At 48.9% G+C, this 16,964-nt stretch overlaps 1 long non-coding RNA gene across 1 annotated transcript in view; it reads right to left on the minus strand.

Moving 5' to 3' along the window:
* Window positions 1-486: 486 nt before the first annotated feature.
* Window positions 487-16,964, minus strand: part of LOC119802115 — a 34,823-nt gene continuing 18,345 nt past the window's right edge. Inside the window, exons 2-3 of the long non-coding RNA XR_005283361.1 lie at window positions 14,259-14,406; window positions 487-735 (exon numbers count right to left, since the gene is read on the minus strand). This is a non-coding gene — a long non-coding RNA (uncharacterized LOC119802115). The remainder of the gene's footprint in view (window positions 736-14,258; window positions 14,407-16,964) is intronic.

The raw sequence follows: 16,964 nt of genomic DNA on the forward strand, positions 1-16,964 counted from the left end.
TAGCTCACAGGTCTGTGCGGGGAGGGCATCTGTGGTTAGGTAGGCAGCCATCTTCAGTCAGGGCTCGCACCCGTGCCGGCCATTTGACATGGCCATGCAGTGCAATTTTATTTGCCTGAGGGGGATCGTGGACAAGATTTGTTCAAGTGACCAGATACAAAATAAATAAATAAATAAATAAATAAACTCATGCATCGGGTGAATGGAGCAGGCCAATTCCTTTGTGAATTTTTTTTATGCATTCATCCACCAACAAACACTGGTTGATGTGGGTGTTGGCGTGTGCTGTGTACGGCAGTTAGGCAGAACCTGATTTCAGTTCCCCTACGACGATAAGCGTAGGCCATTCACAAGGCTGCTTTTAGTCCAGTGGGTGAAATGGGCATCAGATGGCCTGAGCGTTCTTTACAGCTAAGATCAACAGCAGGCAAGAAAGAGTGCGAGCCATCCCGGAGGACTCGGGGACTCTCCACCGAGGTGTTATGCAGAGGTACTACAACACGAGGTTCTAGTGCCTGAGCTGGCTACCACCCAGATCCGTGGAGCAGATCTGGGCACTCAGGTAATGAACTGTAGCGGCAGCAACATGAACAGATCAAATCCCACCTTCCCTTAAGGAATCCATCTTCAGTGTCCACTTCAGGAGGGCCAGCGGCTCCGAGGCCTTCCGGGTCTTTCCTCATGTCACAAACTGGTGTCACCACGCTGGATATGGCAGCTGTCATCTGGGTGAAGCTGAATAGGGGAACAGAGGGGATAGGGAGCAGAAGGGTACAGGTCACAGCCTTGTCTGGGATTTTATAGGAAGAAGTGGTGGGGGGGCACGCAAACTGCCGGCAGACTCCAGACTCATGGACCAGATCGGCGGAGCAAAGACGGAAGGCAACAAATAACAAATAAAAACAATGTTGGGGGACAGCTGCAGGTCAACCACGGCACCAGGAGTCTGCCCCGGGGAATCTGCTCTCTAACCTGGCCTCAGGACAAAGTCAAATTGTCCCTAGTTGCGAGTTATCTGCTGGTACCTGTAATCCGGGAAACCTCTGGATGCCCGGTCAGCAGATGCTCAGACATTTGGGTTTATTACAGCTCAGCTTCTTGCTGTATGACTCTTCCTGAATCCTCACACTCTAGACAGCTTCTAACATTATATGTGGCATAAATGCTGCGTCAGTCATTCTCATCCAGGATTGTTCAGGGAAAGGCAAGAAAAATAAAGCCCTCACGTGCTCAGCACAGATGCGGAACCCAAGCACCCAGAGAGCCAACTGTGCCACAAACCGAGTGACTGGGAAGACGGAGCTCTAGGGCTCTAGGTCTGGACGTCCTTGAGGAGTACCAGACAGCAGGAGCCTTTCAGGACTAGGCCAAGCTGGGTTGGCCTCTTGTTGGCTTCTGGTGCTTGCTGAGTTGGCCAATTTTGGTGTTCCTTGGCATGGGGAAGCTCCACCTTGGCCTCTGCCTTCATCTTCACGGAGATTCTTATATGGAAGTGAGATAGAGCCCCCGTTCTCTGAGGATGCAGTCAGACATATTTCCTATCCTACCCTGATGACCTCGTTTTAACCTTGTCACCCCCGTAAGGACACTCGCTCCTAATGAGGTGACTTTAGGAAAGCTCCACACGCTGACTTCAGCGTCGCTTGGGACAGTGAATGTGAAGAAGACGCAGCTCAGCACACAAACCCCTGAAATCTTAGTTATTAAAGGATCAGGAGTCATTCTACAGCAGTAGGATGGTGCCCAACCCCAAGGACTGGCAACTGGGAGGCTGAAGCAGTTTGAGACTAGCTCTGACTTAACAGTAAAACCCTGTCTCAAAAACCCACAGCTAGAGATGTAATTCCGGCCTAGAGTATTTGCCCAACATGCACAAGGCTCTGAGTTCCACCCCCTGCGCCAAAAAGAAAATAGAAAAGGTAAAAAGTAAAGAAAATCTGCTGTAGAACCTTAAGGCTGTGAGCCCCGGTGTGCTGCAGTTTGGAGTTTGGCCCCCAGCGTGACGGTGTTGAGTTGATTTGGTAGACTGTCAGGGGATGAGGCATAAAAGAAAGTGATGGGTTCATGTCACCTCTTGGGAGTGGGTTGGGTCGCACAGGACCGGCCAGCTCCCATGACAGCCCTGTCATAGGACATGGAACCTGCCCTTCCCGGCTCTATTTTCCTGTTCACACTTAGGCTCTTTATGCAAGAAACTGCTTTCCTATGGCCAAGGCCATGCTGAGGAAGTTCCATCCACCAGAATCACGAGCCAAATAAGTGTCCCTATAAATTATTGAGACACAAGCATTTTGTTACTGCATCGTGAAGTCAACTAAGACATAAGGACGTTCATATCAGAAAATACTTCATGGCTGGCCCAGAACAGCGATTCAATAACACAGGTATCACACGTGATGATTCCAGGCACTCTATGCCCACGGCAGAAGCCTGGGTCCATCCAAAAAAGGAAGAAGAGCACCAGCCAGAGTGACCCCTGGGTATATGGTCTTCATGCCTGCCAGTGTCTCTGAGGTAATGGTTTCAGAATCCATCATGAGTTCACAGGATGAGTGTGGCCCAAGACCCACTGGGGTTTCTCATGTTCCAAAGCCCCCGATTCTCAATTACAGTTCAGGGTGTCCGCACATCTGTGGTAACCACAGAAGCAAGGAAAAACGGGAGGGTCCTCCACCCTAGCTCAGCAGTCCCTTCCCTTCTGGGCTGCACAGATCAATGGTGGTCACCTACCCACCTGAGGTCACTTCTTCCCACCCTGGCTTCTCAGCGGCTGTTTGGTCTCCCAGCTGGGGAGTTTGCAGTTAATTACCAGGCTTTGGGTGGTGGAGGTGGGGGGTGGGGGCTCATTGTTCTTCCAGGACTTCTCCCTTTGTCAGAAAACAAAAACTTGTTGTAAGTGGCACTCTTGTAGGTTTACCACGCAGACAGACTAATTGTATCTTTTAATCTGGGTCAGACTGCTCTTGCTTATTACAAATTGGCTCTGACTCCCACAGAGAAGGGAATGCGAGGCTCGCTGTAGCCAAGAAGGCAGAGGCAGCTTTACCTGCAGACCTGCTGGGGGTTGTGCTCCTCGGGGGTGCTCCAGTTGGTCCTCCAGGATGCAGGGCAAAACCAGCTGTGGGTTCTGGCTGCTTGCAGGGACGTTAAGCCAGCAAGCCTCCCTTCTGCAGCTGGATGCGGGCCAGAGAAGGTGATGAGCTAACACTCCCCCACCCTCACCCCAGCGCCCGTTTGTTAATGCTGGGCTGCCTTACTGGGGGAAAGAGTCTTGGGATTTTGGCTGTTGACTTTGTCTTGGATTGGGTGAAACCTAAATGAAATCTGAATTGTTCTTAAGACATAGACCAGAGAGATGGCGTGATGAGGCCACAAACAAAGAGGCGCTGGCAGCCACTTGAACCTGGGAGAGTTGAGGAGGACCCCTGCTGATGCCTTCATTTGGGTCCAGGGGAAGCAATGTGGGCTCTGACCTCTAGACTTTAAAGAGACTATATTCCTGGTGGAATCAGCAGCCCGTACACAGAAAGTTTCCCTTAGGAAAGCAGTGTAGAGGGACACTCTGGTTTGTGGCTTCTTGGTACTCAAAGAGGACTTCCTGACACTTAAGAGGACCTAGGTGACAGAAAATGTAATGGAAAGAACAGCCTTTAAAATGATTTTGCCCCCCTGCAGCCAGCTCTGGCTTCTGTTTCAGGACTCTCTAGCTGTGTGACCTTGGACCAATGGCTTAACCTCCCTGAACAGAGGTTTCTTTATCAAGGCAACAACCACACCTCGTCACCATGGTGTTTGAAGGTTACAGGAGACCACGCGTACAACCAGAGCCTGAACATGCAGCCTGCCTACCAGTATATATAATCTAGTTTTGCTTTTTAAATGTCTATGGTCACCCTTTTGTTGACTTCCTGAAAGTTAATTTTTTTCAGCATTCTAGAACTTTCCTCGGGTGCTGTAAATTGTGTTCATATCTTGTACAAAACCAAATATTCCCCCCCCCAAAAAATTGCTATGGATGAATTTCATGAGTTTGGATCACTGGGGACTAATTTCTCCTAAGTTCCAAACACTTGGCAAACTGGAGGCAGAGGCAGGAGGGTGATGTCTGTGGTACTGGGGTGAGAAGGAAGTTGGTTTGCCTGATCCATTAAGGAAGTCATTTTGATAAGGGCATCTGTGAGCTAGCTGCAAGGAAGCAGACTGGTCATTCTCAGCGCAGAAGGCCAGCGTTCACCACGGTTGGATTTTGGGAACTCCCCTCCCCTGCCTTCTAACAATCAGGACTGCAGATTCCCGCATTCACCTACCTGAGCAGAGTATCAGTTACCGGCAGTCCCCAGCTGAAGGGTTAAAGACCCAGAGATGCTCCAGACAGGACCACCCGCTTGACTAATAATAACAATACCTAGATGCTGCTAGGATCCAGGATGGTTCCCTCCATCATTGTCTACCCCTTAGACGGCTGAGGAACTGGCTTTCAGATGCAATCTTCCGTCTCCAAAGTCCCATATAAACTCCCGTGCCCCCTGCTCCAGGTGCACACACTCTCCATCCCTTGGGGAGACTGGGGTCCTTCAGTTGTTCTGATTGAAGACCCGCTCTGCCCCTAGAGATGCCTGTCTGCTTTCCTTATGCCCAGATCCCCATCAGTTCCCATCCAACACCAGCCCCTAGCGCATCAGTACAGTTAGGACAGCAATCTTTTCCCAGCTTCCCCGCACTGCAGGAGATGGCTGACTTCACGCAGTCTCCGTGGCAGGCTCGAGCTCCTCCTCCACATACTTGTAATATTTTTTCTAGCTGTTTGGTTGTTCTGTGATCTCTCTTGCCTTCGACCTTTGGCCAGGCTCCTCTGTCTGATAGAATCTCTTTCTTTCTTTGACTCGTGGGTTGTGTTTCTGAGGCAAGGGAAGAGGTCCTCTGCCACTTCTGCCCCAGAAGCTATTCTACCCAGGAGGTCGTTAATGAACGGGTGGGAAAATGAATGGAAGGGGCTCCAGAACTGTAACACTGAGGGCCCAGTGGGCGTCTGTGTGTTTAGAAAGCAGCAGAAAGTCAAAGTAAAGTCAGGAAACGATCAGGACTAAGACGCTGAACTAAGAATGAGGTTAGGCTCCGTGCCCTGCTCAAAGCCGGCCCAGTGCTTCGCAATTATAAGGAACCAAGTTCTTTGAATTCATACTAATCCTGTAACTGGCTTCAATCTATAAAGTTGCATGAAGATTCACAGAGATTGCTGGAGTCCTGGCTGTCACAACCCCATTTCACACCAGAGAAGGAAAACAAAGCTATAAATGGTGTATTCCTTAGGTAAATAAGTCATTACAAGGTGCTACCCTGGACCTGCTCCAACATGTGTGCAAGTCTCACTGGCCATACCTCCTGGGAAAGACCTTTGAGCCAGACCCACTGCCAGACAAGCAATGTTACTGGTGATGAAGAGGAAAAGACATTGGAGAAGAATCACAGTTCTGATACTCAGGCATCTCTCAGCACCGAGCAGAGTAAAGTTACTCTCCAGCATGTTCACAGTGGAACTGCACGAACACACGCAGTCTATAGCTATTCCGTCCTTTGGGAACACCGTGGGTGATGACCAGATAGACCTTGGCTCTCGGATTTCATGCTGGGGACACAGGGTCATAGTTCTACTTGAAGATCTGTTATCCCTAAAGCCCTCCAAAAGAAAGTTTTCCAGGGAAACGAACCCAAACCATGGCATTTGTCAATAACAGGTCAATAAGGAAGAGTCTACTTACCGGCAAAGGGACTGTGAACCACATCCCAGCCATCTTTGCCCACCAGCAGGGCCTCCCAGGGATGCTGGATCTTTGGGGTACCATCCTGCTGATTCTGTCCCTGGCAATGGAGGTAAAGTGCCTTGCATTAGATCAGGGAGGGAAGAAGACAGAAGCAGGAGGAGGAAGAAGGGAGGGGTTCATACCCCCATCCAGACCTATGTGTCTGCCACAGCCTGTCTCCTGATTCTCTGGCCTCCTCTGAGCCAGCCGTTGGAATGTGCGCCTCACAGGTGAGGGAGAAAGCCATTTTCACAAGGAGACAGACATGATAGGTGCAAGGTGTCAAATCCACATTTGACCTGGCTGAAGACCACATTTTTCCCCATTGGTCACATCCAGAAATCAGGCTCGAGCCATTGCTACAACACCAATATGCCTCTATGTGTGTGTGTGTGTACATGCCTCTCAGCACAGCTGAGCCCTCTGAAACCACGGGCCAAAGTAAACCTTTCTTCCCTTACATATTTCTGTCTTAGTGATGCTAAAGTAATCAACACACAAACTAAGCCTGGAACCACTAAGACAGTGGGTGGGGAAAGACATGTGATCCTGCTCTAGAAGACACCCCAGGCATCAACCTGAACTGGACTCAGCATCATGGGTGCTCTGGAAGCAATGCTGAAGAGATGAAGCAGGTTGTCTGGGAATATGGCGTGCAGGATATGGATATAAACAAACATAAATCTAAAATCAGGAATGGGAAAACTGGGATGGAGGCTACAGCTGGGGAAAGGGAGAGACAGGGGCTAGACAAAAGAGCTTGTAATTCTGTCTTTTCTCTCCCCATCCCCTCCCTCACACCCTCAAAGGCAAGAGTTCTACCACTAAGCTATGTCTCCTCTGTTTTGAGAGAGAGTCCCATAAACAGTCCCGGCTAGTCTCAGACCCTTAAGCCTTCTGCTCTGCCTCCCCAGTGATTATTGACAGACATGTGCCTCGTGCCCAATCTATCTTCTAGCCTAAACTAAATACTGCATGCTCTAATATTTATGCAAATACTTTCTATGTTTGTTTTTCAAATGCTAGACATATTCCAATACTACCATTTTGAGAGGCAGAAGGAAGATATATCTCCTATAGGAATTGTCACTGGGTGTAGCGGGGTGACTACATGGGGACCTAGGAAAGGGTCTAATCTCCTTCCACTTGGTGAGAAATGCTGCAGTTGGTCCCTCCAGTCACCAGTCACAGGCAGCAATGTCTGAGAGCAGCTGGCGGCCACCTCCCACGGTACCACCCATGGGGTACAGCAAGACATAGAGAGCTCCTTGGGAAGTCAGGCTTCCTCTGGGTGAAGGATGGGATCGTTCCATCTCTGTCAGCTACTCAGAGAAGGAAGTGATGTAGAGAGACAGATTGGATCATCTATTATCAAGATGGCAAAGATAGACTGAGGAGCTACCTGCAGTTTGCCAATTATCAGAGTCCTAGGGAAGGCCGCCTGCCTTCCTCCTCCCCGTCCTCCCAGCCCAGCCTCTCCAGAGATCACGAATCAAGAGCCAATCCCTCAGAAGGAGCCTGATGAGGGGGCATGGTTGCTGCAGGCAGTGACAAGACATTGCCCAAGATGGATGGATGGTCCTCTGCTCAGGCCAGAGATGAAAGAACAGGACAGATGCCCTCCGTGGTTACTGTCATCGCCCTACCGAATGCTTGCCCTCAGCTGGCAATCCGCTAAGAGTTCCATCTGCTTCCTTCCTCTGGCTTCTGGCAGCATCTTTACAAGATAAGGAAACTGGACAGTTGTGGTACACACCTTTAGTACCAGCACTGGGGAGGTAGAGGCAGGCAGATCTCTGTGAGTTCGAGGCTAGCCTGGTCTACAGAGTGAGTTCCAGGACAGCCAAGACTGTTACGCAGAGAAACCCTGTCTTGGCAGGGGCGGTGGGGTGGGAGGAAAGGGAAGGGAAGGGAAGGGAAGGGAAGGGAAGGGAAGGGAAGGGAAGGGAAGGAAAGGAAAGGAAAGGAAAGGAAAGGAAAGGAAAGGAAAGGAAAGGAAAGGAAAGGAAAGGAAAGGAAAGGAAACTGAGGTAGACAAAGACAAATCATCACCCAGATTCCCAAAGTGGCCTCCCCAAATGTGCCGTCTCGACCACGCCATTGACCTGTTGATGAGGCTTCATCAGACATCAGCTTTGCAGATGGAGAGAGGGGGCATGGTTCACTACTTCCACCAGCTCTGGAGGGCCCTGCCCTGGGAGGCAGATGGTAGCCAGCAGAGCTGTCTCTGAGTGTGGAGGCCCAAGGACCTTGTCTTCAGACACAGCTCTAGAACAGATCCTGGGGTTTCTAGCCAACATCGCTCAGAACTCTGGGCTCTCGTGACTGTGGATCTTTGTGAAGAGACATCTGAGCTCCCAAGGCCTGCAGTCTCTGAGATCCCTGATCCGGAGACAACCCTGCTGCCGCCCAATGGAAATGAGTAACTGAGAATGATCAACTACCCCACACCAGCTGCACTGGGGCCCTGAAACTATAATCTTCCAAACGCCTCAGTTTACCCCCTCATCTGGGGATTTTTTCTTCTTTTAATTCTTAAAATTACTTTATCTAGAGTGCCAGGGGCACATGTGTGGAGACCGGAGCATACTGGGTCTTTTTCTCCACCATGTAGGTCCTGATGATTTAAGTCATCAGACTTGGCAACAAGCACCCTAAAGATTTGGCACACAAAGTCTTGGGCTATATGAGGTTCTTTCTGGTGGGAACTGAAGGAGTTTTGGAGAGGAGATGAATAGAGGAACATTCAAGGGACGCCCCACCCCCTGTCTGTAAATCCCACCTCATTCACCACAGCTGGGAATATGGCAGCAGTCTGGTCCTTACTTTCTGAACTCTAGATCCTAGTTTATCCCCCAGGGAGAGGCCTTTTGTAGGGAAAGCCAGGGATACATTTGAGATAAATGCCAGGTGGCCACCTCCAGCCAACATAGCCTCTAAACATGGACAGTGTGGTGTTAGCAGGCAGCGTGAGGAACCATTTGCTTAACAAAAAAAAAAAAAAAAAGGAACCATTATTTTTTTAAAAAAGTATCTGCAAAGTCCAAGGAGAAGAACCTGCATATATTACCAGCAACTTTCCTACTTTGTTCTGCAGTTTATAGCCATAAAACAAAGGGGTTGCTCTGTGCCTAGAAGGCAGCTTTGATGGTGATGTCCTCCCTAGTTCCACTCTACAGTGCTTGTGTAATGAAAAGCAATTGCAGAGGTAGGTCCACGCACCCTTAGCAAAAAACTGCCATGGTTCTAACAATCATGTCCCCAGCCCAGCTCCTCGGTGCCTTCCATCCCATAGGGTCTAATTTCTGACGACTAGGCCTTGACCTAACCAACATCTGACCCAAAGTGGGTGTTAGACATCAGTTTGTGGGCTGCATGACAGACTCCTGTTACGGAGAAGCAGAAGCAGCAGGCACACAGCCTGAATATTCAGATTTAACTTTAACAACCCAGGCACTGAATCTCGAATCGACACCTGCCACTTGCCCCTTAGAGGTTTCCTATCAGGAGAGGGCCAGCTACACACCTGTTGATACCTGGACAGATACAGAATGACTCAAGGAAGGCCTGGCCTTGGGAATCAGCCCTAGACCCATTTGCCTGAAGGATTCTACTGTTTGAGAAAAAGCGACTCAGAACAGAGGAGTCCAGAGGGAGCTTGGAATTCTTACAGATGCCAATCTGCCTTCAATGTTCCTTTCTCCCAGTATTTGCTTAGCACGATTCTCTCCCTCCACCGAGCCCAGATGGGTCCTTCTCCCTACAGCCAGGAACCCCTTGCCACAGGGGTATGTGCAAAACATTGACCCAATGTAAATCAAGTCAGCCTGGCTTCTGTGAACTGGCTGCTTTTCTGGAGTGCAATGGAAATGAGTAGACAAACGCCAGCCAGATCAGCGTCATGCATTCAGGAGTCTCACTATAGGCTGGCTTTCCCTTCTCGGTCAAGCTGGGCGTGGGATGGATGGTCATGAACTCTGTGCTCCCACGCTCTTAAGAAAATGGAGCTGAAAACACTTAATCTTGACTCAAAACCAGAAGCGATAGATGAGAGAGGGGGCTGGGGTAGAACACTAGAAGGGGACAGGAGGACTTTGCTGGGCCATGGCAAAGAGCAGTTCTCCGTAGAGAAGCTACCCACAGGCTCAGGCTGAACCCACTGAGTCACTGTCTGAGCTCTGCCCCGTGGAGATGTCCCCTACTGAGATCTTGTTCCCCAAAGGCCAATCCCTGACCTAAGCAGCCAAACTCTCAAGGAGATGAGCTTTCTCTTACCCCATCAAGGGAAGCGGGGCACAGGGTCTTTGGGTGCCCTGGGAGAAGGCAAATCCTAGCTCTCCACCAGCCGCTAGCTCTACTGGGCGGTTTGTATTAGCACCCTGGCCATCCTCTTGACTGCTGGGCTGTGAGCCTGAGCCGGGTGTTTGTAGGGGCCAGAAAGGCAGAAGCGACAAAGATGGCAGGGTCCTTAGTCTGTAGAGCTCCTCCCCATAGCAGGGAAGTGCGTGTTGATCTATAGCGGATGAGGTAACCTGACGGGTAATCTGAATGGGACAATTTGATTAGATTTAGAAATGCCTGGTTTAGTAGAGTACACACCTGGGTGAATAAGTAATTTGGGGGCCAAAGGTAATTAGATCATGCAGGCCCTCATCTAAGAAATGGAGTCATCAATGGATGGATTAACTATGATGAAGAATAGGAGGTGAGCCTCTTCAGAGGAAGCGGGTTAGTGGGGAGAGTTCTTAGAAGCAGCCGTACTTCCCTTGGTCCCTTCCTGTTTCCACTCTCCTCTGCTTCCTACCTGCCATGAAGTGAGCAGCCTCAGCAACAGGTTCCTGCTGCCACGACTGTCTGCTTCCCCAAGGGCCCAGAAACAACAGCTGAAACTGTGAGCCAGAAGTCAACCTCCCCTTCCCCAAGGTGCTTCTATCAGGTATTTTGTCAAATCAACAAGCAAGGTGGCGACTTTATTGCCTTCTAGCCCAGCTACCTCCGTTCCTTCATGAAAACACTTAGGGGGATGGTGTTGAGTCGGGGAGGCCTGTGGGAAACAGTGCTCTAAGGCTTGTTTTTAAAGAAAGTGTGCATGGGATGGATAGGAGCAGAGAGTTTCACAAACTCAGCCAAGGAGCCCATCATGACTGCCGTGTTCTGGTTTATTTTCCCAGACCCGGATCCTGGGTTGACACAGTCTGCAGCCGGCTCTGCTGGTCACGCACATGGAAGGGAGTTCTGCTTCTTCAGATTAGTTTTAACTATGGAAATTTTTCAGATATAATCAGAAGTGTGGAGGACAGTCCGGGGAGCCCCCCGTACCCCTTCCTTGGCTTCGACGGTGATTAGCTAGGGGCCATTTTCTTTTCATCTCTAGCCCCACCCATCCCACTCTACCCCAGATGACTTTGAAGAGAACCCAGACCTCATATATCTTTAAGATGCTCAGATTGCAGGGCCTTCCAAGAGCTGGAGAGCCCGTTCTCTTAGGGAAGAAAGGCCTCCCATCTGTTATTACCATGCGTTGTTCGGCAAAGGGGAATCTGGCGCTTCCTCCTCCACAGGCGTGGCCCACTCTCCTCGCTCCACCTAGGCTTCTCTTTTTCGTAGGAATGAAGTTATACTCTGCTGATTCCTCTTTGGAGATGTTCAGCTGGGATGGTTGAGATGCTGCCTGCTAGAACATCGCCACCACTCCTTCCACCGTCTTCTCTCCGTCTCCCTGCCCACCTGTCTATCTGCAGCCTTGGTTCCAGACATGCTCTCCTTCTACCTGATCTAACATGTCCCTTTCCCAGCATCCCAAGACACACAAAAGGTTCTAAAGGTGCTAAACTCCCACTGCATAATCCCACCAGAACCTTCTCTGTCCTCAGCTCTATGGATGCACGAACTAAAAGAGGCATTTGGCTTCTAACATAAACACGGGCTGACCTTGTTCTTCCCAACAGTTCTTTATCTCCATCCTAGCAATACTCCTTGGATAAGTAATAAATGCCAAAGAAAGTTACAAAGGAAAAAAAAAAACCTAACAAAAATTATTATTATTACTTAAAGAGTCAGAAAAAAAAAGATAGCAAGTCTCTTCCACAGTTTGAACAGCATATTTAGCAGCTGCGGGGTATATTAAAGCCAGGGACAGGGGGAGGGAAAGGAGGGTGTATTTCAAAGCTGCCTGCTGCAGGAACCAAACTTGAAGGGGGGTGTTGTGTGGAATATGCCAAGTGTTTGAAGTGGACAAGATTTGTAGCATGTTGCCTTGATGCCTGTACATACTTAATAACAGATGTTTGGTCTCTCTAGACAGATAATTGTCCTGCTGTAAGGTTGACTTGACCTGCCTGAGCGTCCAGCTTCGAGCGCCACGGCAATAACAAACGATCTGCGCGCCTCTTTTTTCGCTGGGAGAATGCTCAGCCACGCTTCCTTTTAAGCACATAATTACTGGGCCCCGACCGAAGCCCATACATCGCCCTCTCCTAATAGCCGCGCAAGCCATTCGGCCAGAATTTATGAGGACAGGGTTCAAAGTTTTAATAATATTTGGATAATATCATTGCCCACACGTCGGTGGGGCTGTGATGGATAGAAGGAAAGAAGGCTTATTTCGATTCCATGCATGACAGTGCGCCCGTTAACGACTGGGTACCCGGCGTGGCCTTTATGGAAACTGCCACCAGGCCATCAGCTCATGAATTATAGATCTGGGTATGTGGGATTATAAACAGCGGTGGAGATCACACAGGGACGCTACTCATGAGGCCCTGTCCTGTTAGCGCCTCTTCCTTATGCAGATAAATGAATTGCAGGGCATACCAAAACGGCGTGAATAAACCCTTAGTGGATAACATATTAGCACATCAACATAAAAACCCCATGCTGGGGCCTGCTTGGAGATATTTATGTTTATACTCTCTGCTCAAGTGGCTTCCTGATTTTTGGCTTCTTACCACTCACCTCATAATTCCCACATCCTAACGGCACCTCTGGGCACATTTCTCGGATGCTCTGCGAAGCCTGTTGATTTTTGTACACAGTTTGCACAGAGACATTCCTTTTGGGAAGGCAGATGGGTAAAAGCTGCTCATCACGTTTCAGGCAGACATAAAATTACTTTGGGGAAATCACGCCACGTACTCGGGACACGGGCTTGGTTCTGGCCAGTGCCAGGAGTGTCGGCAACTGTATCTCCAGGAGCAGAAGGAAGAGGCAAGTGGCAAGCCAGAAAGGATGGTGGAGATGGTCAGGTTCCGCTCACACTTAGGAGAGCAGGTGGCAAAGGCCAAGTTCAAACAGGGAAGGGACTCCCCCATGATTATAAGACTTTGTTGCCAAGCCAAGATTCCCAGCTCTTGAGAGCTGTCCCCGGCCGTCTTATCTGGCCTGAATTTTTCTCTCCCCAAAATGTAAACACCCAACAGCTCCAAATGATAGTGTTGAGACTCCAACAACGCTTGCCAACTTCCTCCTGTTAATCTAGACTTGACTCACCCTGAACTTTGACAAGGCTCGCGTGCCATAAGCCATCCTTAAACTTCCACACTCGATATCCATTTAATCTGAAGGATTTATTTGGAAAGAACAGCAATTATAGCCGCACCTCAGAATAACTGGGAGACGTGGGTTTAAATCTCTTTAAGTAGCTCGCTGGAGTTGCTAAATAGCTCCCCATACTCAAGTTCTAATTCTGAGCTATCATTGACTTGGGCCTTGGTGTAAAGACAAGAACGGCTTGGGGTGTGTCTCACTCATGGTGGAGGGTTTCTGTGTTTTGAGGTTCTGTGCACAAGCACCATATTTCTACACGTCCAGAAGAGTTGGTGGAAGCAGAGACCAGCAGCATTTATCCAGCCTCCACATGCAAAAATAATGACTTTGGGGAAATTACAATATTAGGAATTTTAGCTCATGCAGATAACGTTACATGGTCACGCAAAAAAAATCTCAGTTTGAAAACTGAAGTTTTCTGTTCATGATAGTAATTGCGTTTGTAATTGTGGGAGACTGAGACAGGAAGAGGGCCACAAGTTGCTACATAGTGGGTTCCAGACCAGCCTGGTCCACAGAGTGAGATTCTGTCTTGAAACATCACCATCACCATCATCACCATCATCAACAACAGCAGCAATTCAACCCCAGATTGATTCATATGTAGATGTCATTAGGAGCCAGGGCCTTTGGGAAGTGATGAAGGTTAGATGAGCTTATGGGATGGCATGAGTAGCTTTCTAAGAAGATCCAGCTGTGTCCGCCGAGTGACACCGCCTTCGCACTTACCAATCCACAGACCCGTGAGCCCAAGAAACTTCTGCTTTTTCATAAACTGCTTAGTCGCTGAAATTGTACAATAGAAACGACAAAACAAAACCAAGACTAAAACGATAACCCAATGGGGTGGTTCCTGCATTGTGTCCACTCTGCAGACAGGGAAATCAAACACAGAGAGGGCGCTTATCTTACCTGTGGTCATAGAGCAGGTAGGTCAGGAATTACTGATGATCCCAGAACAGCCCAGCCTTTGTTCCCTTGTCGTAAATGCCTTGGCGCGTACATCAGAGATTGAAGTCCCTAAATGGCTGATATACTTCCTCCCAGAGAGCAGGCTGTGCTGGCAACCAAAAGGACAGCAGGCATGATCAGAAATGAAACAGAAAGGGGTCCAGGACCTCTGACTATCACATGTCACTGAAGACCCACTTATGGACTCCTCACCCACCTATACTCCTATTCCCCTAGGGAAGTGAGAAATTAGGAAAAGACAACACTTCACATGGGGCAGTGGGGTCTGTAGGAGGTCCTTGGCCTCTCCATCTGCCTCACCTCAAGGCCTGGGAGGAAAAACAGATCCGAGACCCAGAATTAGTTGCCATGGACCCTCTTAAGGCTGCTGGCATCCAGGGCTGTGACTGCCTGTGAGCAGAGCCATAGATTCAAGTGGGGAAACTGAGGTCTGGAGAGGGAGTTGCCTTTCCCAATGACACACAGAAAACCAAGAACAGATGCTGTACGGCAATCCAGTGACCTCTCTCTGATCCGTCATCAGCTTGGGCCTTGGTGTAGAGACAGGAATGGCGTTTGGGTGTGTCTCACTTATTGCCCAGATCCCTGGCACTCAGCAAGCACTGAGCACCCAGCCCCTGGCCCTTTATAGAAGCCATGGGCAAACAGCAATGAAGGTACGGTCCTTGCCTTCAGGAGTGTTAATGTGGTCACAGAGACAGATGCTCACAAATGTCTGTGGCAAGTAGATCGCTTAACACTGGAATAAAGATCACTGAATTGTTTTGAGACTCCCAGGGAGTGGATTTCTAACTAACTCCACACCCTTCTACTTCTGGAACCCCAAAGGCCAGAGAGGCATCCTGTAGCAGAGGAAGTTTTTATGAAGTCTCTCAGGCAAGTTCATGGTACTCTAAGATGTAGCATTCTACAGTTTCTTCTTGGGGATGTTGAATCCGGGGCCCCTGAATTGCATCTGCTTTATTTTTATTTTTATTGTTTCAGCTCTAAGGACTGGTGAAGACATCAAGGGAAGGGTGTGGGGTGATACTAATTCCTTTTCTCATTGCAGGATCGAGATACATGACAAGAGACAACTTGGGGGAAGAAGGGGTCATTTCGGCTTATAATTTGAGGGGATGCACTGCACCGTGTTGAGAAAAGCACAGTGGTAAGAATGTGGGGCCACTGGTCACATGCACAAATTTGGGAAGCAGAGACCACACCGCAAGCCATCTGGTCTGAGAAGCCTCAAGGCACACTTGCAGGAACCCACTTTCTTTAGCAAGATCTCAAGGCTCACCCCCAGCTGAGGGCAGGCTTTCAAACACAGGAGCTTACTGGGGACATTTCTCACTGGAACCACAAGGGAGGTTTGTTAAAGTTGTAGGATATAATGTGTTGTGTGCTTTCTGTAGAAGAACTGATGGCTCTTTCACCCAAGAAACAAGAAAATTAACTGACCAGTCAAAAATATTTGCGGGAATGCTCCAGTCACACTAAGGAAAGCAATGGAATAGTTGTGTGAGCTATGCCCAGACAGCGGGCCTTGAAGAAATATCAGTTCATGCTAAGTCAGCCGACCAAAAGCAAGGGTAGTGTCTTAGTTACGGCTTCTATTGCTGTGGTAAAACACCATGACTAAAAGCAACCTGGGGAGGAAAGGGTTTATTTCATCCTACAGCTTATACGCAAGTCGTTGATGGAAGTCAGGGCAGGAACCTGGAAAATAGGAATCAGAGCAGAAGCCACAGAGGAACGCTGCTTGCTGCCTTGCTCTCCCTGACTTGCTCATCCTGCTTTCTAATACAACTCAGAACCACCTGTCCAGAGGGGAAACCACTCTCAATAATCTGAGGCCTCCTACAGCAATTACTAATTAAGAAAATGAATCATAATCTTGGGTCATGTGACCCAAGCCTGGTCCATTAGTTTAAGCCTAAGTCAAAACAATTGACCAAGATAAGATGTGACTCTTATCTACCTGACTCAAGTCACTTGCTCGGTCAATTGTTTTGGACTTAGGTTCAAACTAATGAGCCAGGCTTGGTCACATGATCACCAGATTGGAAGAGAGTAGGGTGAATGGTGACCCCACTGGAATGTTCAGGAATAGAAGCAGAAAAGGGTGAAGGTCCAAGTCTGCTGAGCCCTACCCATGCTTGCTTGGCTCTATGATCAGAGTGTTAGACATCATTTTAACCAGAAAGGAGGCATCAGGAATTTCCTCATCACCAGCTGGGATGAGGCTCATCCCTTCTTTGGCATGGTTGATAAGCACTAAAGGGACTTGGGGTTATGAAGGAAACGGAGAGAGAGAGAGAGAGAGAGAGAGAGAGAGAGAGAGAGAGAGAGAGAGAGAGAGAGAGAGAAAGAGAGAGAAAGCCAATGCCTTTGCCACAGTCCCTGCTCATGAATCTAGGTTCTCCATAATGAGGACATGGTATGTTCTATCACTGAGTGAGTGAATCCTTGCCTTCAAAGGGCTCACAGCTCAGTGAGTGTACAGATCACCTGAAAAACCTCTTGAAGGTTGATGCTCTAGCTTGCCTGTAATTGCACAAGAAGGGGCCATTACTATAGTCTTAGGTGATGAACTAGACGTGGTAGAGACTATAGTTTTAGGTGCTGAAATGTACATGCGGAGGGAGTCATGACAGTCTTGGA

Source organism: Arvicola amphibius, chromosome 15, assembly GCF_903992535.2.
Source record: "Arvicola amphibius chromosome 15, mArvAmp1.2, whole genome shotgun sequence".
In the NCBI taxonomy this organism is placed as follows: Eukaryota; Metazoa; Chordata; class Mammalia; order Rodentia; family Cricetidae; genus Arvicola; species Arvicola amphibius.